We start from the raw sequence: 27,134 nt of genomic DNA, 5'->3' as shown, positions 1-27,134 counted from the left end.
AGATAAACACCATCATAAAACTATTTGCTTTTCTTGAGAGTTTGAAAGTTTACTCTGTATGTTCCATCCTTTATCATCAAAACATACATTTGCATAGGCATATAGTTTATACATATTTCTGCTCTTTTCCAGCAGGGTACACTGCGGTTACATTTTTGAAACTCAGTAAAGAACATACAGTTCAACACACACTTCTGCACCAGTAGTTTAATATACACATATCACATAGTTTTCTTTTATTTCTTAGACAAGCATACAAATCATATTACTATTCACATATGACATAGAATTATTAAATAATTCCAGCTAGCTGGGCTGGCAGCCTTCACAACCCCCCCCCCCCCCGAAAACTCGAGCTAGTTTTTCAAGTGACCCTTGAGAAGCATTGCTTGAGAGGGTTAACCCTATCTGGGAATACTTTACCCCCTTCCCTGTCTCGAGAGCCCATCTGCTAACCCCACTGCAGTGCTACACTGTCATATCACAAGCTTGCAACCCTAGGCTCCACCTTAATAACATGGCATTTTGCTGGCTGTCTCAATGTAACCATGTTAGGGGATTGTGGTCTGGAACTACAGTGAATCTTCTTCCATAAAGATAAGGCTGAAGTTTCTGCAGTGCTCACACTATGGCTAGACATTCATTTTCTGCAGCTGGATAACACCCCCCCGGGTTGGAGTCTACTATTGAGATAAACCACTGAGTGCTCTTCTCCCTTTGAAGAAATGTGGCTAAGTACAGGCCCTACCCCATGGTATGAAGCCTCTACCTGCACAACAAATTATTCGCTGTCATCTGGACTGGCTAACACAGGGAGTCCTCCCAAAGCTCCTTTAAGCTTCTGGAATGCCTGCTCACATGCTGGGGTCCACACTACCTTATCTGACCTGTTTTTCCTTGTCAGGTACTAAAACTGGGGATAAACTTTCTGTGGTACCCTGCTGTCCCTAAGAATGCCCTCACCTGCTTTTGGTACCAGGTGCAGGCCATGCCTGAATGGCTTCCACTTTGTCATGTTCTGGCCTGATCTTACCACTCCCCACTCTAAGTCCCAGGTAGGAGACCTCTGCCATACCCACTTGACATTTGCTGAGCTTAATGGTCAACTCTGCCCTCTATAGTCTGCCCAGCACCTCCCTGACACACTGAAGGTGCTCTTGCCTGGAATGGCTGTAGATGGCAACATCATCTAGGTAAGCAAATGCAAAACCTCCTGCTCCTGCTAGAATACAACTTCCAGCCTCTGGAAAGTCACTGGGTCATTTTTCATCCCAAAGGGCATCTTTGTGAACTCATACAAACCAAAAGGAGTCACAAAGGCTGACCTCTCTCTAGGATGGGGAGTCAAGGGCACTTGCCAGTAACCCTTGGTAAGATCAATAGTGGTAAGATACTTAGCCCCACCCAGCTGCTCTAGGGCTTCATCTGTTGTAGGCATGGGATAAGCATCTGACTCTGTGTGACTATTTAATTTCCTGTAGTCCACACAGAACCTGGTGCTGCCATCCTTCTTTGGTACTAGCACCACTGGGGAAGCCCATTGACTGCTGGACTCCTGAATTACCCCTAGTTCTAACATTTCCTGTATCTCCTCCCTCAGGGTCTGTTTAACTCTCTCTCTCAGGCATCCTATAAGGGGCCTGCTTAATAGGTCCTTGGGGTCCTGTATCCACATGGTGCTGCACCAGGTGGGTGCACCCTGGTTTCCCCTTGAACATGCCCCAAACACCTGCAAAACTGCTCAAATTTCTGAAAATGGTTAGGGGATAACTGCTGGAACATTGCCACCCCTTTCACTGTGGTGTCAGTCCAAGCCTACCTAAGGAGATCATTCACCAGATCCCACCTCAAACTCCTCCTGCAATCCACTGCAAATATTCAGCACAAGGGCCTCCCTATCATGGTAAGGTTTTATCATATTAACATAGTACAATTTGTGCCCCTGCCTCCTGCCAAGCAGTTCTACCATGTAGTGAACATCACTGACCTTCCTTACCACCTTGTAGGGTCCTTCTCAGGCTGCCTGCAGCTTGTTCTGTCTGACAGGAATGAGAACCATTACCTGCTGCCCTACAGCATACTCTCTAGCTCAAACATTCCTGTCATACCAGACCTTTTTCTGCTGTTGGGCTTCTGCCATGTTCTTCTCAGCCAAGCCCATGAGTTTCCTGACCCTTGTCCTGAGGTTTAGGACATATGCCCCAACAAACTCCTTGTGGAATTCACACTCACCCTCCCGCTCATCTTAAATTAAATCTAGAGGCTCCCTCACCCTATGCCCATCCAACTCAAAGGGCGAAAAACCTATGGATTCCTGGGGAACCTCTCTGTAAGCAAACAACAGATGGGGCAAATATTTGTCCCACTCCCTCTTCAACTGGTCTGCAAATGCCTGTAGCATCATCTTTAGTGTAGAGTTTAACCTCTCAACAAGACCGTTAGTCTGGGGATGGTAGGAGGTGGTCTTTAGGTACTTCACCCCACAGTATTTCCACAGACAAATGAGCAGGTCTGACATGAAATTGACACCTCTGTCAGTCAGTATTTAATTTGGGAAACCTACCCTGCTGAAAATCTCTAACAAAGCATTTGCTACCTTTTCTGCCTCAATGGAGGACAGAGCCATTGCCTCAGGGTATCTGGTAGCATAATCTACTACCACTGGGATATACGTTTTCACTGTGGAACTTGGGGTACTCAGAGGCCCTACAGTATCCATAGCTACCCTCTGAAATGGCTCATCCATCACAGACAAAGGCATCAAAGGAGCTTTCACCTTGTCTCCTGCCTTGCCTACATTTTGGCACTGTTCACAGGTCCTGCAGTACCCTGTTGCATCTCTGGAAATCCCAGGCCAATAGAAGTTCTGCTTAATATCTCTTTGTATGTTTTATGCCCATATGACCTGCAAAGGCAATATCATAGGCTAGAGCTAGAAGTGCTAGATGGTAGGATCTAGGCACTACCAAATGCTGTATTCTCTCACCCTCTAGCCATCCCTCAGGGGTCCACTCTCTATACTGTAACCCTTTGTCCCAGTATACAGATTCCCCCTTCCCTTGAGAATCAGGTGCCTCACTAGCTACCTCCCTCAGGCCTTGTAATGTAGGGTCTGAGAACTGAGACTGTCTCAGTTCTCTCTTGGTAACTCTTCCCAGCTCCCCTTCTACAGGAAGTCTGGTATCCTCTGACAGCGGTGCCTCGCTGTCAGCCTGGGTACTACTACTCACCTCTGCCCTAGCAGTCACTCTGTCCAAGGGAACATCAGTACCCACAAGCAGTTGTGGTTCACCTTCAGTCTCATCGCTGCAGGGTAGCTCCCTCGCTGAAGTAACCACCTCACTAGTCCTGGCTGCAAGTGTGTGGTCTGTCTAAGTCTCCCCCAGGCTACCAGACCCACATGCTTGTCTCCAAGTCTGACTGCATGTAACTGCATGAACACATGGTACTGCATTATCAAAATCATTTCCTATCAGGACATCTGCAGGGATATCCTCAAACACACCTACTTGCTTGCTTCCTTTTCCACCCTCCTAGCCAAGTTGAACCCTAGCCATACCTCCAAACCATTCCAAATTACTCGGCTTTTACTGAGTTTTGGGGTCCAAGACATGGGGTGCCATGATTCCTGAGTGGCACCCCTTAATTTCTGAATTTCTCGACTATTATTTTTAAATTTTGTTTTCCCTGGCTTTTTGAGCTGATGTCATCACATGTCTGCTAGCCTGTCAGAATGCTCAAAGAATAACGTGCATGTGTGCATTTGCAGAATGAGGCTATGAAAATGAACAGAGCAGCACGGGCAATAGAAGGAACATTTCCAGCCAGCTGAGCACGGGCAATGGGAGGAGGCTAGGAGCAGCTGCACAGAGAATGGAGGAGACCTCAGACAATGGAAGGAGAATGGAGGAGGCTAGAAGTGGTTTCTGAGGAGTGGCTGCACAGGTAATTATGAAAAATGATGTGTGTGTGTGTGTGTGTGTGTGTGTGTGTGTGTGTGTGTGTGTGTGTGTGTGTGTGTGAGTGTGTGTGTGTGCATGTGTGTGTTGCAATAGTGTAGTGGGCAGAGCATTTGCCTTACGAGCAGGCATTTCCGGTTTGTGTCCCACTGCAGCACAATCCATTTTGGGTGGCCACGATGGTGCAGTGGTTAGCATTGTCACCTCACAGCAAGAGGTTCTCCGGTTCGATCCTTGGCTGTGGTGCCTTCTGTGTGGAGTCTGCATGTCCTCCCTGTGGTTATGTGGGTTTCCTCTGGTGCTCCGGTTTCCTCCCACATCCCAAAGACATGCTGCAGGTGGATTGGACACTCTAAATTGGTCCTAGGCATGAGTGCGTGCATGTGTGTGCCTTCTGTGGAAGGGTGGGTGCCAGGCTGGCAACTTGACACCGTAAAAACTCCAGTGCCAATCATGAGTGGACAGGTGATCCGCTGAGGTGACCCCTAACCAGGAAAAGCTGAAAGAAGAAGGTGTGTGTGTGTGTGTGTGTGTGTGTGTGTGTGTGTGTGTGTGTGTGTGTGTGTGTGTGTGTGTGTGTATGTGTGTGTATGTATGTCACAGGGATATTTTCTTACCACACACAAATGAAGAGACAACATTGTGTGCATAAGAGTGTGTATCTTAATCTTTCTTTTCTTATATTTCTGAGAAGCAAAAGTAAAGCAAATTATCTTGTAAATCTGAAAGATGATTAAAACAATTTACCTACTGCAAGTCATTCACTCAGATTCGGTGCAAGTACATAACTATATAAGTGAGTTTCAATTGTAAACCACGACATGAAAGACGTGCATTAACCTCTAAGTAAAGTCTATAAATGATGCCAAAGAAACTGACTGTAACTTCCTTTACAAATTAGCTGCAGTTAATCATAAAAATGTGTAAGACGGTAGCTCAGCAAAGAAGCCATTGTCACATTCTATTTTACAGAAATACACCTCTGAAAATGTATTTCTTATTTTTTTACAAGAATTTTTTTCTGTGCCGACCTGAACCTGTAGTTTTGAGAACTATTTTAAAAGAAACATCAGAATGTCTTGAAACTTGTTCCGTAAGGTATAAACTGTACTATTCAGCTAAAAGTCTGATTGGCTTGAGACTGGATTGGCTGCATACACCTCAACTGTCCCTGATTTTGTAAAAAGCTTATTATTTTTGCTCTTTTTGTCATAAACTTTTTGGTTAACCGCTGAGAATTACCGTCAGTAATGCCTGGTATTAGAGTTTCATACTTCTTATTTTGAAACTGCACATTGATTGAAAGCCTGTTCTAATAACTTGTTGAGACAATTAGAGTAATATTTAAAAACTTTCCTTGATTTTGGGCATTTGCCTCCTCAATATTTTTGGGTTTGTCTGGAATCCTTGAAGGAAGAAGTTCAGAGGTATAGACAACTGTGCTCATGTTTTGTGTTTTATTAAGCAGTGTCTACTCAAATGATTCCGTAGCATGACATGATGTTGCCTGGTCCTTTCATTTAACTTAATTTCTTTCTGACAAAGTTCTGTAGAGCATAAGAATATTTATTTATACATTCCAATCCATCCCCTTCACAGTAAATTCTTATGATCCTCTCCCTTCTGCATACTGCTTTGTGTTTTGGGCTTTCCACTGCTTCAAGAGTGTTAACAAAGTTGTATAGCTCTTGTTGCATCATTCTGCATGCTTCAAGGTGTCTGCATTTGCCCTTTGTCAGTTTTCTGATTCAGGCTACATCTGTTCATAAAATTCAAGACTGGCAATTGACTACATATCAGTCTGTCTCAAAATCTAGGCCTCACTCTGAATTTCAACTAGTCCACCTTTTTTGCTACACATACTCTGGGTTTTCTAGGTTGTCATCTCAAATCTTCCTTGATGCTGACTTTTCTTCTTTCAGTGAAGATTCCATTATTATCAGGCTACTCTCTGTCCCTAACAAACCTTTCCTTTACCTCTGCAAGAAAGAGCTTTTGAAGGACCCATGGTATATGGCAAGTCTATTTTCATTGTGAGACAGTATTGCTTTGTTTAACAGATGTCTATTAGTGTTTGTGCATTGTGCTATAAAATGTAAATATAAAATCCAAATAATCATTGTAGAAGTAAAGCAGTATGAAAATTAGTGTTTATAGTAAATGGGTCAAAATAGCCAGGTAATGGGCCATTGGAATGGCTGCAGGGGGAGTCTGGTGCCATATTTTGGTTCCCTGTTCTTCAGTTTGTGTTTGAAAGCTGGTATCCTACAATTCCATTGGAGTGGGTGGGGTTACGTAATTATGTATGCAATTTTATGCTAATTAGTGTACAGATTTCTACCTATTTTTCATGGACCTTGTCCAGATGTTTGATGTTTCCAGGTTGAGAGGTATGACCCTAGCCAAAGGTATTTGGAATGGGGTCCCTCCTAAAGCTCTGACTTTAGTAGACTGCCAAAGAAAGTTGTGCTCCTTTGTAACCATTGCAGGCTTTACAATGGTTAGGTCAGAGGCTGTCTCTCTTACCCATGGCTTCTTTCCCATTTACTAAGATAGGATAGAACCTCTTGTTGTAGTTTGGTACCCTTGTTGTCTCAAGACAACTTACTGCTGGCATTTTGTTATTTCCACTTACTGGCTCTCCCACCTTTTGTTTACCACTTTGCCTCCATGGACATCTATATGCTACATGGCCCCACTGGTTGCATTTACAACATTTAACTCTAGGTCTGGGATGTGCGGACTCTGTTGGAGTAGCCTGAGCTGCTCACCATGGGTTCCCTTAGACCCATGAGTAGCACTGGCTGTCCCTTTCCTGTGCTGTGATGCCCCTGCTTTTTATGTATAGGTTTTTCTTCTTCCCCAACTCATCTGCAGTAGAGCATTGTCTATCAGCTAACCAAATTCGCATGTACTCAGGCAAAGTGCTAAGGGCTTGTTCCCTCACCAAAAGGTCTGTCAGCCCTTCAAAAGTGGCGATCTGGCATGCACTCACCCAACTATGAAAATAAGTGCTTAGTTCAGCAACATATTTACACACACTTTCATCTACCTTGCGTCTCTGCTCACAAAACTTTTTCCTATAAGCTTCAGGTGTTAACTTAAAAAATTCTAGCAAACAATTGTTTACAACATTATAATTTAAGCAGTCATTATCAGACAGTTTGGAAAGAACAGTTACAGCTTTACTATGGAGTAAGGGAGCCAGGAACGTACCCAGAGCCCTTGGTCAACATTATACTGTTTATATACTTTCTCAAATATATGAATGAAACTATCAAAATTATCCCCCTTTGTAAATTGTGGAGGGAATTTACTGACATTTTTTGCTTCTGAGGTTCAATTACTCCATTCCTCATTGCCTCCATGACTCTAGCAAAGAGTCAGCATCTCCTTTTCGTGTTGCCTCTGCCTCTCCTCACCTTCCAGGCATAGCAGTTTCTCATTTTCCTCAGTCTTTAGATGCCACAGTCTCTCTGCTACCTATATTTCCAAATGCTTAGCCTCTAGCTCAAGTCTTTAACTTTAGATGGATTTTAAGTCCTCTGTGAAAAGGTTGAGCTGCCCATTTTCTGAGAGTTGTACATCCCCGCGGCTAGTCTAATCTTCCTCCTGGTTGCTATTCTCTGATGCAGCTGTGAGTAAAGCTGCAATCATGTCTGCCTTAGTCAAGTTGGCATGCACCAGTCCTTTAGCCTGGCACATCCCAGCCAACTGGCTCCTTGCCAATTTGCCATACTCCCCTGCTGACATGCTAGCCTGCTCTTACTGACTAACTAAGCTAACAAAAAATAAAACAATTGTGATATGAACTCTGAATGTTTACTGTATGGCTGAATAAGAGTAAAAGCACCTTCAATGACCACTTTACACAAGTTACAGGAATTCAATATACACACCACTATAAGCCAATTAATATGTGATGTAGCTAACTCACCACTATCAACCAATTAATATGTGATGTGGTTATCCCACCACTGCCAAACAATTAATGTGTGACACCCTTGCACTGGCCCAGTAATCAAGGATCCTCAATCCTCACCACTAGTACCAGTGAGGGACATGCACACTGGGAGGATGACAAGTACACAGACAGTAAAGTACAATTTCCCTTAAGAGCACACAGAGATCACAGTCAATCTGGAGCTAGTTTCTACCTCTTTCTCCAGATCCCCAATAAGATTCCCCACTGACACAGCTATAGGCTTAAGATCTCAGCCGAGTGGTCAAGCCAAAACCTCCAGCACCCTCTCTGTCCATTCAATACTTTGTGTCCCTGCCCAAGTAGCTGACACACACACACACACACACATACACAAACACACACACACACACACACACACACACACACACACACACACACACACACACACACACACACACACACACACACACACACACACACTTTGAGATTGGATTTATATATAAATACACAGACACTCCTGGGGAAGGTTGGCATAGGTTCACTAGCTATGCCCCCTTCTGCCCAGTCTATAAGGTAGTACCAGCTGCCACCAACCTCTCTTATCAGCTACTATAAGGCCCTTACAAAGGGTGACCAATTCTACTGTGTAATGTTACTATTATTCAAATGGTAAGTGTGAAGAAGACTTTTAAAGCTATTTAGGAGTGGTCTACAGAGGGTCACCAAACAGATATGCAAATATTCTAAAAGCTTAAATATCTCCAAACAAGCCATCCACAATTACAAGGTTTAAATATATTTAGTAATAAATGATAAAAACACAAGACGATACTCAATAACTCAATACAGTGAAAACAGAGTTCAGAATCACAGGAATAATTATAAAACAACATTGTAGGGCAGTCTCACATAAATACAGAAAACATCTAAAATAATCTTACTAAGTTCCTATCTACCTCTAAGAGAAATCACTGTAATCTAAGTCTTACTTACAGAGCAACAGGCATGCAGAAGTGCTGGGAGAATGTTTCTAGGTCCAAAGACAAATACAAAATACACAGGCTCACTCTCTGAGATAGTTCTCAAGTTACTATCAAACATTACTGCTGGGTTATCTCAGATTACATCATTCTTTGTCATCTCTGCCTTCAGTTTCCAGGTTAACAGAAACTTAAAAATTTTGCATCTCTGTGTCAAAAATACTTATCTCTCAGAGGTTTGCCTAGAACTGGAAGTTATACAACAGTTAAACACTTTTACATTTTGAAACTCATAATTATTTCTGTTTCCAGACAATAGAAAGAACTCCTAGCTGTAGACATTCTGTCTCCTAGCTGAGATAAACACCATCATAAAACTCTTTCTTGAGGGTTTACAAGTTAACTCTTTATGTTCCAGCCTTTACCATCAAAACATACCCCATGATGCAATAAACTCCATACAGGAATAGTGCTATTCCTGCATGAAGTGAACCATGTCCATTTCTGCATAGCCTTAACAGCAATGAACCTTGCATATTTATGAAGGCGCGCTGCTGCTAAGGCTAAGTGGTCACAAACACTACTGAGTGCAGGTGGCATGGTTTAGTAGTGCCCGCACATCCAGCACCCCCTTGCACTCAGAATGTGCTGTGTGGCACTTTCTAAGTGGTTTCAGTGTCTGCAGACACTGAAAGTAGCTAATTAGATAGGAAGCAATGCAGGGGGGTGTGTGACAGGTACTGTCACACACCCCCCTGCATTATTAAAGCGCTGTACCTTTAACAAGTCCCAACCTCTCAAAGCAAAAAAAAAATGCCCCAAGCCTAAAATGATGGGGGGGAGGGGGGATAGGGACAGATCTTAAATATTTCTTGTACGAACCTAGAAAGTTGATAGAGGAACAGGGTTTGTATCAATATAACAACATGCAGGGCAGGATTAGAAGTCTGAAACACAAATGTATGCCATTATGTAGTGACTTCAATCCTGATATGTCCCATACAGATGTAGACAGTAGCTAGAATGAGAGGTAGTGCATTACCAAATATGACTTGCAAGTAATATTAGGTTCATAGGTTCATAGATAGGTACTAGGCTATCTGCTCGAGGGCATTTTTAAGCCTATCCAGAGTGTGTCAGCTTTCACTGCCCCATTTCTTTAATTAACTGAGCCTCTGTCAAGCAGAGCCAATGAAGTGATCCCAGGGGTGTATTTTCTGTTACCCATCCACTCATCAAGGCTTCTCTTGAAGAGTGTTAGTGAGGGGCTCTGCCTAATGTAGTTAGGAATTTTGTTCCAAAGCATGGGGAGTCTCTGTGACAGTAATCTATCCCTCCAGCATGTTCTATTTATGGTGGTGAGGTTTAGCTCACTAGAGCACCTGGCTCGCAGTGACTTGGATTTCTTTAGGTGGAGCATTTCCATCAATTCTGAGTTGGACATGACTTTGTAAGTCAGGCAGAGATCACCTCTGAGTAAGTGATATGCCACTGAGTACAGCCGGAGTTTTTTCAGTCGGGCTGCATAGGACATATGTTTGAGGCCAGTAATCCTCCTGGTGAGGTGCTTTTGTGGTCTTTCCAGCTGTTGGAAGTGTCTTATGAGGTACATCTCAAATGGGGCATTGTACTCTATGATGGGTCTGATGAGTGACGAGTAGAGGGGCACTATAACCTCTTTATTTCTAGATGTGAATCCCTTAGTAATTAGATGGGCCACATAGAAGGATTTCCTAACTACTTTGGCAATATGATTGTCAAAGGAGAGCTTACTATCTACCTGGGTCCCCGGATCTCTTATTACCTCTTCTGTATTAAGGGGGCTGCCGCCTATGTGGTAATTTGTGGGTATTTTGTTTTTCCCAGACGGGATGACTATGCATTTTTTGGCATTTAGCTCGAGTCCATGACTTTGACACCAGGTGTCTGTCTCAGTAAGGCCTTTTTGAAGGATGTTCATGTCAGCCGGAGAGGCAATTATGGCTCCCAGTTTGCAGTCATCGGCGAACTTGGTTAGCCATAGTCCTGATGTGTTTGCCTGTACTTCTGAGAAATATATGCTGAACAGTAGGGTCCCAGAACTGAGCCTTGCGGGAAACCACTTGTGACTGGTTTAGAGTCGGACCTGGAGCCTGCTATTCTTACCGTGTGAGTTCTGTCTGTGAGCCAGTTGGCAACCAATCTTGTGATGTAGGGGTTTATGTTTAGGCTGGTGAGTTTTTCTATAATACCCGAGTGAGGAATGGTGTTGAACACCTTGGCGAGATCAAGGTAGCTGTGTGCACCACCTTTCCCTCATCTATGGCCTTGATGACTGTCTCGAAGAAGTCAACCAGGTTTAGTAGGCATGATCTGCCCTTAACAAAGCTGAACTGGGTCAGGTGAAGTGTTTGGAGGTTCCCAATGTCTTTCTTAATGAGTTCCATGATGATGCACTCCATAGCCTTGCAGACCAGGCTAGTCATGCTTATGGGGCAATAGTTACCAGGGTCAGTTGTGGCCTCTCCTTTTTGGAGCGGAATAACTGTTGCTGTGCACCATTCAATGGGCACATAGCCTGTGGAGAGGCTGAGGTTGAACAGTGTGTTTAGGTGGGGGGTTAGTTCGTTCTGTAGTTCGTGCAAGACATGGCCTGGACACCATCTGGCCCCATTGATGCTGTGTTTTTGGCTTTTGAAAGGGCTGTTTTCACCTGTGCTTTTGTGATTTCTGGGACTCTACACTTTTCCGGTATTGTTCTGGGCCCTTTTGAAGGTGAGAGGGAGGTGAAGTTTGCACTGAATCTATCTGCCAGGATATTGGCAATATCAGTAGGTTCAGTATATTTTGTGCTATTTTACACTAGCTCAGAGCATATCTGTGAGTTGCCACTTAAGATTCTTGACATAGCTAAAGAAGGCTTTGCGGTTATCTTTTGAATCCTTGGCTACTTTTCTTTCAAAGTTTGCCTTGGATGATTTTATGAGGGACCTTAGTTTCTTACTGATACTGATCAGGGATGTCTTTCCTTCTTGGGATTTGCTTTTTTTCTGAACTAGTTTCCTCCTTCTGTTGTATAACCTGTTTATAGCAGGGGTCCACCAGACTGGTTTCCTTCTCTTAGGGGAGTGAGTCTTGGTCTTGCTAGGGATGGCATGATCCATGCATCCTTGTAGGTGCTCATAGAGTGCAATTGTAAAGGATTCTGCATCTTGGGCAGTGTTAACTTTTAGCATGGGGGCTGTGAAACTTACCACCTCTGCCTTAAGTAAGGTGAAGCTTTCTTTAGAAAAGTTTTTCACTGTGGTTTCCTTGGTTGGGGGTGGTGGTGGGGTGTGGACATCCAGGGTGATTAGTTTATGGTCTGATCTAACCAGTGACGGGTTGACCTCTGGTACGGAACACCTGTCGCCCATGTTGGTGATGACCAGGTCCAATATGTTGTGGCCTCTGGTAGGGGAGTTTACCACCTGATCCAGGGCATTTGAGTTGATAAATTCCAGGAAGCGCTGAGCCTGGGAGTTTGTACTCAAGTAGTTTTCCCAGTTAATGGTAGGGTAATTGAAATCGCCCAATATCAGGGTATTCGGTAGGACCTTCATGTTTGCCAGTGTCTCCAGAAAGGCGGAGTGATGGTCCTGGGTCATGGAGGGTGATCTGTAGCAGGCCACAATTTGCCCTGCAGATTTGCCCAATGTTAGTTGCACATCAATGATCTCAGAGGTATCATGCTGCGCCACTAACTTCTAGATGTGAGTATCCTTGATGAATATGGATACACCCCCTCCTTTTGTGTTTTGGTCCGTGTTCTGTGGCCGAAATGTGTGGTATGAGTTGTAGCCCAGTAGTGCTGGAGTGCTCTCTGGAGCCTTGAACCAGGTTTCAGTTACTGCACAGATGTCGACATTCTCCATAATTAGGAGTGCTTAGGAGATGCACATGCATTTTGAGATTTAAACTCCTGGCGTTGAGTAGCATAACCCTCATTTTTTTACTTGTGCTGTTTACAGTGGTGGGTTTGAATTTTGAGCCTTGCCTAAAAAAGGCACTATGAGGGCAGCAAGAGCCTTGGCCAGTATTCGAAAGCCAAGGGGTGACAGGTGCAAGCTGTCTCTTGCGAAGCAATGAGGCCTGTTGAGCATGTTGTCCCAGGCTGAGAGACACTGGATCCCCTTTGAATGACACCAGAAGCTTAGCCAATTGTTGAAATTGCTCATTTTTTTCTTTATACTGCGGTATTATTCTTGGTGAGGGCAGGATGCTACTCAGGGTCAGGGTCATATTCACCTGGGCTACATGATCAGAGAGCTCTTCCATGTCTCTTTTCATGTAGTCCAGGGAGGTACATCTTAGGTCATTCACACCAACATGAACAATGACAGAGTCATATTTGTACTTGTTCTAGAGTGACCTGGGTGCTTGTGTTATGTGGTGGATTCTGGCTCCCGATAGGCAGCTAACAGTAACCTTCTCCTTGTCCAGCCTAGTGAGTGGGGCATCAGTGTGCCTGACTATTGAGTCATCTATTACTAGTGTGTTAGGTATGTTATTTCCCCTTAAGGGCTGTGATTGTGCGGCACATTGATTTTGTGTTTTATGTGTTATCTGGTTTGTGACGGGAGGTGCAGGTTTTGTGGGTGTCTGCTTTGGAGCTCTCTAATGCTTTTGCAGGTTTTTATTTAGAGCCTCCGAGTATGATTTTGTGTATTTATGTGTATTTTTTGCCAGTGCTGGTTTAGTAGGTCTGTGTGAGGTTGAAGGTGTGGTGCAAGTGTTAACCTTCTCCTCATGACTGTCTGTTCCAGTCTTGGGTGGAGAGACCTTAGCCTCCAGTTTGGCTGTATAATTGCATCTCTCACATATGTTAGTGTTTTGTGGTAGGAGGAGAGGGCTGTCTCTGTACATGAGGCAGTTGTAACATTGCCTCAGGATACCCATCTGGACTGGAGCGTACACCTGAAGTTGACCTTTGGCCGTGCCTGAATAGTAGGGTGAGCTGCTTAGTCGCTTGGTTGGTGAGGGGTGGATAAAGAGCCTTGCCCTGCTGGGCAGTCAAGTGTTGGGGTATATTAGTGCTATTAGGTCTGAGCAAGTGCTGGACTGTAGGATGCTTTTTGAGTGCTTAGGTTGAGAGTTAGACTAGTTAGACTAGATAGATGTAATTAAAGAGCTTTCATTTTTTCCATCTAAGTTAAGTTTAAGCATAGCTGAGTGAGTTTGTGTGTTATGGTCCTCTACTCAGCACTGCTTAAACATCTCATACGAGCTAAATAAAAAAGTAAAGCTGAAATACTGATGAGATAGTGTAGTGATTAGAGTCCTGACTTTGCATGCAAGCATTCATGGTTTGAGTACCAGGACAGGCACTTTATTTTTAACATGGGAAAGCATTGTTAAATATATTTTTTATGTTAAATTATGTAGTGATTGATATTTGTTACCAGCTTAGTGTAGCTGGTCATAAATGGAAGTATGAGTGCATACAACATGTGAAATCACCCATGTATACACAAGTGTCCCATACAATATAGTCACATCCCAAGGTAATGTAATGAAAGCACATAGGGGGATGTCATGTAAAGTAAATCGCATATACTTAGTATGTAAGTAATGATGAATTAATATACAATCCTGATATTTTTTAAAATGAAAACTGAGCAATACTAAGCAGTGCTCAGCCATGCTTAGCTGGTTTAAGCATTGCTTAGACGTAAATTCTAAGCAGTTTTATAATTATTATTCATATACTATGGGTATGTTTTTCTCAAAGCTTAATGTTGGGACTTCTGTACTATTGTTTTTCATATATTTAATTGGTTGCATATTGACATACGTTGTTCAAATACCATTGTGGGTGGCCTGTTGCTGTCAATGTTACTGGCACGTTGTTATAATGCTTACTGTTGTTCCATTTATGCATGTGTTCTGTTTGCTATGCAACTGTTTTAAATCTGTTGGTTTGGGTTAATTTGGACACCCACACATGCTGTTATAACTAATTTTGAAATGTTTTGTTCATGACTAACCAATATATCTTGGATAACCTCAACACCATAGCACGTTTGGTAAGGCAGATCCTTAGTGCGGGGCTCTGCCTAATATAGTTAGGAATTTTGTTCCAAAGCATGGGGAGTCTCTGTGACAGTAATCTATCCCTCCAGCATGTTCTATTTATGGTGGTGAGGTTTAGCTCACTAGAGCGCCTGGCTCGCAGTGACTTGGATTTCTTTAGGTGGAGCATGTCCATCAATTCTGAGTTGGACATGACTTTGTAAGTCAGGCAGAGATCACCTCTGAGTAAGTTATATGCCACTGAGTACAGCCGGAGTTTTTTCAGTCGGGCTGCATAGGACATATGTTTGAGGCCAGTAATCCTCCTGGTGAGGTGCTTTTGTGGTCTTTCCAGCTGTTGGAAGTGTCTTATGAGGTACATCTCAAATGGGGCATGGTACTCTATGATGGGTCTGATGAGTGACGAGTAGAGGGGCACTATAACCTCTTTATTTCTAGATGCAAATCCCTCAGTAATTAGATGGGCCACATAGAAGGATTTCCTAACTACTTTGGCAATATGATTGTCAAAGGAGAGCTTACTATCTACCTGGGTCCCCAGATCTCTTATTACCTCTTCTGTATTAAGGGGGCTGCCGCCTATGTGGTAATTCGTGGTTATTTTGTTTTTCCCAGACGGGATGACTATGCATTTTTGGCATTTAGCTTGAGTCCATGACTTTGACACCAGGTCTCTGTCTCAGTAAGGCCTTTTTGAAGGATGTTCATGTCAGCCGAAGAGACAATTATGGCTCCCAGTTTGTAGTCATCGGCAAACTTGGTTAGCCATAGTCCTCCTGTGTTTGCCTGTACTTCTGAGAAATATATGCTGAACAGTAGGGGTCTCAGAACCGAGCCTTGCAGGAAACCACTTGTGACTGGTTTAGAGTCGGACCTGGAGCCCGCTATTCTTACCGTGTGAGTTCTGTCTGTAAGCCAGTTGGCAACCCATCTTGTGATATAGGGGTTTATGTTCAGGCTGGTGAGTTTTTCTATAATACCCGAGTGAGGAATGGTGTTGAATGCCTTGGCGAGATCAAGGTAGGCTGTGTGCACCACCTTTCCCTCATCTATAGCCTTGATGACTGTCTCGAAGAAGTCAACCAGGTTTAGTAGGCATGATCTGCCCTTAACAAAGCTGAACTGGGTCAGGTCAAGTGTTTGGAGGTTCCCAATGTCTTTGTTAATGAGTTCCATGAGGATGCACTCCATAGCATTGCAGACCAGGCTAGTCAGGCTTATGGGGCAATAGTTACCAGGGTCAGTTGTGGCCCCTCCTTTCTGGAGCGGAATAACTGTTGCTGTGCGCCATTCAATGGGCACATAGCCTGTGGAGAGGCTGAGGTTGAGCAGTGTGTTTAGGTGGGGGGTTAGTTTGTTCTGTAGTTCGTGCAAGACGCGGCCTGGGACACCATCTGGCCCCACTGATGCTGTGTTTTTGGCTTTTGAAAGGGCTGTTTTCATCTGTGCTTTTGTGATTTCTGGGAAACTACACTTTTCCGGTATTGTTGTGGGCCCTTTTGAAGGTGAGAGGAAGGTGAAGTTTGCACTGAATCTATCTGCCAGGATATTGGCAATATCAGTAGGTTCAGTATATTTTGTGCTATTTTACACTAGCTCAGAGCATATCTGTGAGTTGCCACTTAGATTCTTGACATAGCTAAAGAAGGCTTTGTGGTTATCTTTTGAATCCTTGGCTATTTTTCTTTCAAAGTTAGCCTTGGATGATTTTATGAAAGACCTTAATTTCTTACTGATACTGATCAGGGATGTCTTTCCTTCTTGGGATTTGCTTTTTTCTGAAGTAGTTTCCTCCTTCTGTTGTATAACCTGTTTATAGCAGGGGTCCACCAGACTGGTTTCCTTCTCTTAGGGGAGTGAGTCTTGGTCTTGCTAAGGATGGCACGATCCATGCATCCTTGTAGGTGCTCATAGAGTGCAATTGTAAATGATTCTGCATCTTGGGCAGTGTTATCTTTTAGCATGGGGGCTATGAAACTTACCACCTCTGCCTTAAGTAAGGTGAAGCTTTCTTTAGAAATGTTTTTCACTGTGGTTTCCTTGGTTGGGGGTGGTGGTGGGGTGTGGACATCCAGGGTGATTAGTTTATGGTCTGATCTAACCAGTGACAGGTTGACCTCTGGTACGGAACACCTGTCGCCCATGTTGGTGATGACCAGGTCCAATATGTTGTGGCCTCTGGTAGGGGAGTTTACCACCTGATCCAGGGCATTTGAGTTGATAAATTCCAGGAAGCACTGAGCCTGGGAGTTTGTACTCAAGTAGTTTTCCCAGTTAATGGTATGGTAATTGAAATCGCCCAATATCAGGGTATTCGGTAGGACCTTCATGTTTTCCAGTGTCTCCAGAAAGGCGGAGTGGTGGTCCTGGGTCATGGAGGGTGATCTGTAGCAGGCCACAATTTGTATTGCAGATTTGCCCAATGTTAGTTGCACATGGATGATCTCAGAGGTATCATGCTGTGCCACTAACCTGGAGGTGTGAGTATCCTTGATGAATATGGATACACCCCCTCCTTTTGTGTTTTGGTCCGTGTTCTGTGGCCAAAATGTGTGGTATGAGTTGTAGCCCAGTAGTGCTGGAGTGCTCTCTGGAGCCTTGAACCAGGTTTCAGTTACTGCACAGATGTCGACATTCTCCATACTTAGGAGTGTTTAGGAGATGCACATGCATTTTGAGATTTAAACTCCTGGTGTTAAGTAGCATAACCCTCATTTTTTTACTTGTGCTGTTTACGGTGGTGGGTTTGAATTTTGAGCCTTGCCTAAAAAAGGCACTATGGGGGCAGCTAGAGCCTTGGCCAGTATTCATAAACCAAGGGGTGACAGGTGCAAGCCATCTCTTGTGAAGCAATGAGGCCTGTTGAGCATGTTGTCCCAGGCTGAGAGACACTGGATCCCCTTTGAATGACACCAGAAGCTTAGCCAATTGTTGAAATTGCTCATTTTTTTCTTTATACTGCGGTATTATTCTTGGTGAGGGCAGGATGCTACTCAGGGTCAGGGTCAGATTCACCTGGGCTACATGATCAGAGAGCTCTTCCGTGTCTCTTTTCATGTAGTCCAGGGAGGTACATCTCAGGTCATTCGCACCAACATGAACAATGACAGAGTCATATTTGTACTTGTTCTAGAGTGACCTGAAGTGCTTGTGTTATGTGGTGGATTCTAGCTCCCGATAGGCAGCTAACAGTAACCTTCTCCTTGTCCAGCCTAGTGAGTGGGGCATCAGTGTGCCTGACTATTGAGTCACCTATTACTAGTGTGTTAGGTATGTTATTTCGCCTTAAGAGCTGTGATTGTGCGGCACATTGATTTTGTGTTTTATGTGTTATCTGGTTTGTGACGGGAGGTGCAGGTTTTGTGGGTGTCTGCTTTGGAGCTCAGTAATGCTTTTGCAGGTTTTTATTTAGAGCCTCCGAGTATGATTTTGTGTATTTATGTGTATTTTTTGCCAGTGATTCTTTAGTAGGTCCGTGTGAGGTTGGAGGTGTGGTGCAAGTGTTAACCTTCTCCTCATGACTGTCTGTTCCAGTCTTGGGTGGAGAGACCTTAGTCTCCAGTTTGGCTGTATAATTGCATCTCTCGCATATGTTATTGTATTGTGGTAGGAGGAGAGGGCTGTCTCTGTACATGAGGCAGTTGTAACATTGCCTCAGGATACCCATCTGGACTGGAGAGTACACCTGAAGTTGACCTTTGGTCATGCCTGAATAGTAGGGTGAACTGCTTAGTCGCTTGGTTGGTGAGTGGTGGATAAAGGGCCTTGCCCTTCTGGGCAGTCAAGTGTTGGGGTATATTAGTGCTTGCTATTAGGTCTGAGCAAGTGCTGGACTGTAGGATGCTTTTTGAGTGCTTAGGTTGAGAGTTAGACTAGTTAGACTAGATAGATGTAATTAAAGAGCTTTCATTTTTTCCATCTAAGTTAAGTTTAAGCATAGCTGAGTGAGTCTGTGTGTTATGGTCCTCTACTCAGCACTGCTTAAACATCTCATATGAGCTAAATAAAAAAGTAAAGCTGAAATACTGATGAGATAGTGTAGTGATTAGAGTCCTGGCTTTGCATGCAAGCATTCATGGTTTGAGTACCAGGACAGGCACTTTATTTTTAACATGGGAAAGCATTGTCAAATATATTGTTTATGTTAAATTATGTAGTGATTGATATTTGTTACCAGCTTAGTGTAGCTGATCGAAAATGGAAATATGAGTGCATACAACATTTGAAATCACCCATGTATACACAAGTGTCCCATACAATATAGTCACACCCCAAGGTAATGTAATGAAAGCACATAGGGGGATGTCATGTAAAGTAAATCACATATACTGAGTATGTAAGTAATGATGAATTAACATACAATCCTGATATTTTTTAAAATGAAAACTGAGCAATGCTAAGCAGTGCTCAGCTATCCTTAGCTGGTTTAAGCATTGCTTAGACATAAATTCTAAGCAGTTTTATAATTATTATTCATATACTATGGGTATGTCTTTCTCAAAGCTTAATGTTGTGACTTCTGTACTATTGTTTTTCATATATTTAATTAGTTGCATATTGACATACGTTGTTCAAATACCATTGTTGGTGGCCTGTTGCCGTCAATGTTACTGGCATGTTGTTATAAAGCTCACTGTTGTTCCATTTATGCATGTGTTCTGTTTGCTATGCAACTATTTTAAATCTGTTGGTTTGGGTTAATTTGGACACCCACACATGCTGTTATAACTAATTTTGAAATGTTTTGTTCATGACTAACCAATATATCTTGGATAACCTCAACACCATAGCACGTTTGGTAAGGCAGATCCCAGTGGAGCCACCTGTCCCACATCATTTGGCTGTGGTACCAGGCCTTAGCACATCTGGGACCAAACCTGGAACTTCCTCATCTGCTGGTCCTGCACCATCTTCAGGTGTAACCACCTCAGGGGATGGGGGCCCATTCCCCCGGGTGTGGGCGTGGAGAGGAGCCTGTCAGCCGCCGCAAGTTCTGGGGTATGGTGTGCAGAATTCATTCAATCTGAGTTGGATGGATAGCAGCACCAGATGGAGGGCTACCTGGCACACCTGGAGAGGTAGGCTGCCCCTGTTTTCCAGTCCCTAGAACAGCCACCTTTGGGGCCATGAAGGTGCAGTAGTGACTGCCCATGGGTGGAGACCTCAGTCCCACTGCATCCATTTGGGGGCTCATGGGCCTCTGATTCTCAACCACCCTCACCTTCTAAGGTGTTTACCCCCTTATGTGTCACATACCCCCATCTGCTCTCTTGTGTGTCTTGTCTGTCTGTGAATGCAACCTATGCTACCCAACCTATTCCCCAAACATACCTACAGTCCTTCCTCAATATCCCACTCTCACCTTAATAAAACTGCTTAAAAGTGCTTTAATCACTCTGTCTCCATCAGCCCAGCAACAAAATAATCAGCGCTGCCAAGTCTCAAACCCAGGACACTGTGTATTATAATCACAGCACCTTATCACTACCCATCTGAGCTGTGAGGATTTGTAATGCTTTTACAAACACATCATGCATTATGGTCATTTAACATTAATGAAAGAAGTTGTCACTACCAAGACTTGGATCCAGAACCTTGCACACTACAATCATAGCAATGTGCTTCTACACCATCAGAGCTGTAGGAATTTGTAATGCTTTTACAAAAATATCATGAACTACAGTCATTTAACATAAGGGAGGATACACATCTTTAGTACTCCTATACACACACACACACACACACATATATATATATATATATATATATATATATATGTGTGTGTGTGTGTGTGTGTGTGTGTGTGTGTGTGTGTGGGTATGTGTGTGTGTATACTCAACATCTTACTGCAAGACATCTGCAAAAATCCTGACAAAGTGGGGGGATAAAGGGCAAACAATAGTGACATATTCGAAACATGGCTATTATAAGTGAAGACGTCTGCTAGACTAGCATGGTTTGTTAACATATATTTTCTGATAGATTTCAGGTCTGAAACACAAATGTTTGTCACCATTTACTGATGTCAGTGCTCACATCATCCCAGTGATTTGTCAAAAACCCACAATTGTTATGGGTAACAGACCAAACATATGAGACAAGCATCTGGCCAGTGTATAGACATCTGGACAGTGGCGAGGCATGGCTGCAGTCATGTAACAGAAGGGAAAAAACACTGAGAGCTGCCAACCATTTCATCCAGCACCTTCTGAACTACAGTCAGATCAACATGACACTACCTCAAATCAGCTCTGGGGAATTGCTCATGCATTTGCAAAAATACCATGCACTACAGGGATGTAACTGTAGGGAAAAGCAGGCATCGGTGAGAAATTGTCCACCCACAACCATTTGCACCACAGTCACAACAACATACTAGTACCCCAACTGAACTCTAGAGTATAATGACTGTTTGAACAAACATATCCTGATTGTCAGTCACACACTACACCAACATATACTGCCCCAAGTCACAGTCTACTGGGAATCCTGAGGTGTTGCAGGGCATTTCCCAGTCTGTCCCTGTAAACATATACACCTGATAGACCACCAGCAACTGTAGCAGCATGCACAGTCAGATGAATAAGGATCTATGACACTAACATCTGCCACACTCCCTACTCAGCCTAACAAACATTTACACACTACACTGCTACACAATCTTGACAGTCTGTTAACAATGGCCAGACATACATAACTCTCAATTGTATAGATTTCCACAGAATGTCCAGGGTGTGCCTTAGTAAGGGGCACAAAGAAACTATATCAGGTTGTAAGGCAAAGACAGAAAGATAAAGAAGATAGTCAGACACCCTTCATAAGGGATGCCAGCAACAACCTGCTCACCAGCCCAGAGGACATCAAAGGCAGATGGAAGGAGTATTTCCAGCAGCTTCTGAATGAAGAAAACCACACAGAAGCTGTACTGCCACAGAAACAGCCTATGATGAGAGAAGAAGAGGAGCCCACCCTAGAAGAAGTAAGAACAGCACTAAGGAAGATGAAGTCAGAGATAAGCAGCAGGCTCTGATGAGGTCACAGCAGATATGATAAAGATAGTGGGTGAGATAGGGAAGAAATGACTCCTGAGGGTACTAATAGCAGTGTGAAGAGAAAGCTATATCCCAGATGACTGGAGAATAAGCATACTCAGACCAGTGTACAAGAACAAAGGGGGCATCCACAACTGTGGGCAGTACAGAGGCATCAAACTCCTATCACATTGCATGAAAGTTATGGAGAGGGTGATTGATAAATGGATACACAAAGTAGTAGAATGTAAGATGGGAAATGAGCAGTCTGGATTCAGATCAGAACAGGCCAATGTTTGCACTGAGACAGATAATTGAGAAGAAGCTAGAGATAAGGAGAGAGTCCAACTGGGGATTCCTAGACTTGAAGAAAGCATATGACAAGGTCCCAAAAAAGCTAATCTGGGCAGCACTGCGGTGGTTTGAAGTCCCAGAAACATTGGTAGAATTAGTGCAGGCTATGTACAAGGACCCAGTGACTCAAGTACGGACTGTGTTTGGCCTCACAGAGGGGTTCCCAGAGGGTGTGGGTGTACATCAGGTTTCAGCTCTGAGCCCACTGCTGTTCATACTGGTGATGGACTACATTAGCAAACAGGTTGGAGTGATCAACAAAGCTGCTGTATGCAGATGAAGTGACAGTCAGACTGAGCTAGAAATTCAGCGAAGGATAGGAGAATAGAATGCAAACCTGAAGGCACATGGGATGAAACTAAGCACAGATAAGATGGTGGTAATGGCAGCAAATTGGGGAAATCAGAAGAAGCTGAGACTAGAGATAAAAAGGAAGATAGTGGAACAGGCAAACAGCTTCAAGTATCTGGGAAGAGTAGTTGAGGAGAAGGATAGTCTGAATGAAGAGGTCAAAGCTAGAATCAGAGGGGCTGCAGCCAACTGGCATAGAGTATCAGGTGTAGTCTATGACAGAAGAATGCCAAAGAAGCTGAAAAGTAAGGTGTACAAGACAGTGGTGTGACCAGTACTACTATATGGTACAGACACCTGGGCAGTAAATGCAGAACAGTTGAAGAAGCTAGAGGTGATGGAAATGAAGTGCCTGAGAAAGGTTATAGGGTGCACACTGTGGGATAGATGAAGAAATGAGGACATAAGAACAGAAGCCAAAGTAGCTCCATTTTCAGAAAAGATCAAAGAGAACAGATTACCATGGTTTGGGCACATGTGTAGAAAAGCTGAAGACAATCTGGTGAGGAAGATTTGGGACAAACAGGAAGATGGTAAGAGGAAGTGAGGACATCTAGCAAAGCAGTGGATGGATTGTGTGAAAGAAGATCTGTGACAGTAAGGCATGAGTGTTGAAGAAGGCAGGAGTGTAGCACTAAATCGAGAGAGTTGGCAACAGTTAACATGATACCCGAACCCCATGTAGAAAAATGGGAAAAAGGGGGCTGATGATGATGGTACCATATTTATGACCACTGCTGCATACCACTCTGGGGAGTCTGTTAAGTCATTGGGATGATATCAGGAGTGAAGTCACTAAATCATGATATACCACACCTCTGAACCTCTTACTGCAAGACATCTGGACAAAGCCTGACATACTTTGAGACAGGGGGCCGAAAAGAGGGACATATCTCACATAATGGTGTTACAAATTGAAACAGTTATTGGTGTTACAGGGTTTGTTGTAACATAACATCCCTGAAGGATATGATGTCTGAAACACAAATGTATGCCAACATTTACTGACTTCAGTCCTCACATTATCCTACTGATTTCTCAAAAACAGAAATTGTCTGAGAAACAGATGAAACATAAGAGACAAATCCCTGGGCATTCCACAGACATCTGGACAGTTGAGAGGTATGTCAGAGACATAGCAATATCAGCCATCAAGTCACGCAGAAAATGCATGTCCAGACAAACCCTGTTAATCTTGCAATCTTCTATGTGTATAACAGCAATACTTACGTACAATCTGTACCCGATTCTGAAACTTTGGCCCCAATTTTGTTTTGCTGTCTTTTAAATTTCTTGTTCTAAGAGGGATTTCCACCTACCTTCTGTGAAGCTGTAGCCCCCACACCTCCCTAATGTCCTCCTCACAGGCAAGGAAAAGGGGCAAGGCCCACAGTTCACTTAATTATAGCACTGTGTTACTATGGCATTGGCTAATGGAAAGGCAACACAGCTGCTCTGGATGCAAGTAGCAAGTGGGAGACACCATTTGGTGCACAGGCCATCACCTGCTCATGAGCATTATCTACAAAAGGCAACCTGCTGCTTATGCAAAACAGGTCTGAACACATCTACACAAAGACAGACTGTGACTACACAAATCTAAACATTTGCATTATTCTGAGGAAATTCTTCAGCACTATATGTCAATCAATTAAGCATGTAATGGAATGCAGAAAGGGGAATGCAATAATGTGAAATAAGAAGTTAAACACTAGGTCACAACAAGACTTGCTGGACTCACATGTTGCTGTCCAGCACCCATGGCCATTCCTGTTGGCTCTCTCTGCAGTGTCATAGATCACAGCTCTGGCCCCTGAGTCACCCCAGCAAAGGTCAGCTCATGTATGACTACTACTGGAGTGTCTGTTGTCTGATACTGACTGTGACACTGCTAGGCCAGTTACCTGGGATGTTGTAAAGATTCATATGTCACCAGTGAATGCTACTATGATACATATGCTTGTCTTACAAATGTAAGAGACTTATATAGGGTATGTGCGTAGTAAACAACTGGTGCAGAAGTGTGTATTGAACTGTATGTTATAAAATGAGCTCATACCTGTCAACTGTCCTTGCACACTGACCACATGTTTGCCTCATATTTGTAGTCAATGCCTCATACAGTTGTGTATTGTCTGGCAAATAACTGGCAACCCTGCAAAGACTGAAGTCATAACATAATAGCATACATATGAATCTCAGATGCCATATCCTGTGAAGTATTCCTGTGAATGCGAAACCGTTTGTGCTAGCAACTAAGTGTGTTACAGCTAGATTTATAATGTATCACTATTTTCAGGTCTTTGCCTACCATTGATGTGTGCCTTTGTGCAGATGTCTTGCTCTAACAGGAGCTAGGAGTCTTAGCATTAAACTCATGTCATTGCAAACGTACCTTGTCCTAGAGGATGCTGACACTTGTGCAGTTACTTTCATCTGGTTTGCAGCTGTGGAGAGCACACTAACCTTGCCAGGTTATTCATCACACCATGCGTTTAGACCCCAAATGGAAGGCTGCAAAGCCACAGGAGGTAGATTTGTAAGCATTATCATACACATGCACACCTCCAAGCTGGCCAAACAGTATGATGCACGGGAGACATCCCAAGTGCAGTTAACTGTTGACAACACACCTACTCAAATAATAGCTAACTACAGACCTCCAAACATGACTCTGGACACCCACTACACCTATCTGGACTTGCTTGAATCTGTCTAGATTCAACCATCTACCCTGCTCCTGCATGACTTTAATTACCCAACCATAGTCTACATGACCTATTCTACCTGAACATGAACACACAGAGATTCTTTGGCTTTCTCAATGACAAAGTATTGGATCAGCACGTCAGCACTCCTACGACAGGTGGAAATATCCTGAACCTGGTTCTAACCAACATGAGTAGCCACTGTAGCACTTCCACAGTGTCATCCTCCTTGGTAAGATCTGACCACATAACCATCACTGTTGAGGTCACCATCTCCCCTGCCCCCCCCCCATGTCAGGGTCAAACTAAAAACAAATTTCAAAAACTGACTATAAATCTCCTTATAACAGGTAGAAGTAGCTTTACAGCCACTGTCCCATCAGTTGGAACTAGCAGTAGTGTCCAAACACCTACACAACTTTATGGACTCAGCAATACCTGACAGGACAAAATCATCCCCCTCAAGGTAGGGTAAACCTCTGTGGTGGACAGCAGCAATACACAAATACCATAATTGGTGGAAACAGTTGCTGGACAGGGCCAAGAAGGAGCAGGTGCCTAATTGAAAGCAATGTCACCTTGGTCTGAACAAGCAAATAAGGTCAAAGGTGAATTACCCTCAGGCAATATTTGAGTGAAAATTGGACACATCCACCAAGGCCAATCACTAGGTCTTCCACACATGTGTCTACAATCTCAGGGGCAACACCCAAATCTGCTCTGTAGTGGTGGTTAATAACACCACATACACATATGGCATAGATATAGCCATCCTACTGCAGACAGGTTAAGTGTAAACATCACCTCCCTTTGCCCCCCCTCGGTACACATGGACATACACAGCACCTGACCCCCTCCCCTCATCATCAGGAAGCAGGTCCATAATGTCCTTTCAAAGGCAACACACAGAACACTCCATAGGCCTGATACCATCCCTGGCTTCATCCTACATTAACTCAGGCATGAGGTCTCAGTTCCATTACACACTGTAGTCAACCAAAGCCTGAGCACCAGTGTCATCCCATCTGCACAGACAGCCACTGTCATCCTTATACACAAAGGCAGAACAATCCACTGACCCAGCCAATCATATGTACATCAGCCTAACCAGCCTGATCTGCAAGGTCATGGAAGGCATATCAAGGACCTTATAAACACGAACATCAGCAACCTCAAAATACTTGAGCCTACACAGTGTGGTATTGTTAAAGGGAGATCAGGCCTGTTAAACTTGGTCAACTTCCCTGAAGCGGTCAACAAACAAGGATGAGGGGAAGATGGTGCACACTGCCTACCTTCACCTAGCCCACATCTCTCACAATAATTCCCAGGTGGCCATGATATGTAAGCCTACACAGTTAGGCCTTGACCTGTATGTTACCAGATGAGTAGCTAACTGGCTCAATGATAGTACCCACTCGGTCAAAGTAGTGGAAGCCACCTCTAGTAGTAGACTCTTATAAAGTGGTGTACCCCAAGGATTGGCCTTGGGGCCTCTACTGTTTGAGATATATGTTTCTGGGGTTCAGGACAAAACTACTGGTATATGGCTGACCAGGTTTACAGATGATTGCAAGCTGACCAATGTCTTACATTCCCCTACTGATGTGAGCATCCCCCAAGAGGCCCTTACCCAAATTAATGACTGGTGCAAGAAGCATTGGCTCAAACTGAATGCCAGGATGTTGTGGTAGATGTCATCCACACTAATTATGATAGTAATAACAATGCACTGAGCATGCAATCAGGTGTGAGGCAACTTGTGCACCAAGGTT

The sequence above is a fragment of the Protopterus annectens genome, chromosome 8.part1, assembly GCF_019279795.1.
Source record: "Protopterus annectens isolate FY-2018-M chromosome 8.part1, PAN1.0, whole genome shotgun sequence".
In the NCBI taxonomy this organism is placed as follows: domain Eukaryota; kingdom Metazoa; phylum Chordata; order Ceratodontiformes; family Protopteridae; genus Protopterus; species Protopterus annectens.
This window is presented reverse-complemented; position numbering follows the sequence as displayed.